Genomic DNA, 1,902 nt, shown 5'->3' with positions numbered 1-1,902 from the left:
TGAAAACTATTCACAATGTGGCCAAATACTGAATAAAGATTATATCTTTAAGAAGATTTTTGGTACATTCTCCTGACACAGAAAATACTTTTGTCTGTCTATATGCTAGTCTCTCCTAAGGGGAGGTCGCCAGGTAGTTCCTGACCATATAGCAACTGAGAAATAAGTGTTCCTGGAAAATGAAGCATACAAATGCCAGTAACCCTGAAGGGATGAGGCAATGTTCTCTGCCCTACCCAGGCTCCACCTTCCCTGTATAATGTCATCAACCACGAGTCCCTTTGATTTCAGGACCACCTCCATGACTGGCATTCCCCTCCTTGATTCATTGTCAAGGATTCCTATCACACATCTATCCATCTATCCCAGAAAGTTCACATTGGATTTGGCAGTTCAGTGCTGTTGTGGTTTCTATTTACATCCCATTACATGTGGCTGGTGCTCAACTTTATCTTTTATCTAGTCCAGCCACAATGGAATATAAGTGACTTAGCTCCTTTTCCAGAAATCACAAATCTGCTACTGCCTCACATGAAATGTGCCATTGCACCATTGTGGTTTTCTTTTGCCTAGAAACATGATTTATAATACATATTTTCCCCTAATTAAAAAAAGCCCATGAATCTATACCATACGTACACCCTGATCTACAATTCAAACTATGATTTCAAATTCAAAACTTGGAGAGCTGCTGTTCAATTGAAATTGACATCAAGTCCAGAAATGGACAATATTTTAAACTGCCTTCTAATGCTGACGTCATAACTCTTCACAAGGCTCACGTATATATGAAAAGCATAGGCATGTACACAAGATGACACTATACATCAAGTATTGACCACTATCATCAGTCAGCTGCTGAAAAGAGATAAGACAGAATTTCCCTAACCAAGAAATGTTTATGCTTAGGACCAGAGGCTTGATTTCTTCCTCTAAACCATCTGATGCCCTAAACATTTCACCATCAGCACATGACAATAAAGTTTTCAGTTGAAAGGTAATTTCTTTAGCAAAAGGATTCAAGGATATTGGAACCCAGTGAGTGGGAGGTTTAAGCAAAACACTTGGTGATGGGGGCTCGCTAAATTGTGCTCCAGCATAGTTCTGATTAGTTTGGGACTTAAAAATTAATTGGAGCTTGCTTAGCTGGAATTCCAATTTTGATTATTTGGAACATGCCCATTCTTCCCCCCATTTTGCACAGCCTGCCATACAACTGCAGATGAATTACAGATGTGTCCTATTTCTTTCTGTTTGTGAACAATCTTCATCTGGGAATTCTGATCCTTGTTCTTTTGCTTATTAAGTTGCTGCTGTTGGTTCTTACGAACATTTCTAGATTGGGAAACAAATGTTGAATCTCTCCCCACCACCCATCTCCAGCTTCTATGTCACCTTTCAGTCTGCTTTGCAGACTGTAAGATTTTCACCACTTGTCTTCTTCCCTGCTGCCAAGTCCAAGATAGTAAGTATTGTTTTGACCAGATCCCTTTCTTTGTCTGAGTATGGAAGTTTTCATGGGCTGATCCACTGAGTTCAACATCAGAGTCTCCTTGGCACCCAGGTTGGGAGGAAAAGTCCCAGCGTCTCTGAGCTCCAGGACAATGACGGTCCCTCCTCAAGAAGCAGCAAGAGGGCGTGTGGGCCACACCTGAACCAGACCTGACCTAACTAGACAAAATATGAAGACTGGCTACACCCCCCCCCCCAAGACCACAGCCTTCTTCAACCTTCTCTTTCCGTCACCCCAGACAAAATGGAGAGATTGATAGATTATAAATGACAAACTTTTATTTACACTGCTAATACTAATAAGTGATGAATCAAAACCAGGATTCCTTGATTCCAAAATTACCTTTCTTATCACTGCCAGACTGCTTCTCAGTTATTATGAGATTTACT

The 1,902-nt window shown here is 40.8% G+C and overlaps 1 pseudogene; it reads right to left on the bottom strand.

Moving 5' to 3' along the window:
* Positions 1–759: 759 nt before the first annotated feature.
* On the bottom strand, positions 760–1,625 carry LOC103098589 (proline-rich nuclear receptor coactivator 2-like; annotated as a pseudogene).
* Between the last annotated feature and the right edge of the window lie 277 nt (positions 1,626–1,902).

The sequence above is a fragment of the Monodelphis domestica genome, chromosome 7 (genome assembly GCF_027887165.1).
Source record: "Monodelphis domestica isolate mMonDom1 chromosome 7, mMonDom1.pri, whole genome shotgun sequence".
NCBI classification, from domain to species: Eukaryota; Metazoa; Chordata; class Mammalia; order Didelphimorphia; family Didelphidae; genus Monodelphis; species Monodelphis domestica.
The sequence above is the reverse complement of the archived record's forward strand: the minus strand, read 5'-3'. Positions and strand labels throughout refer to the sequence as shown.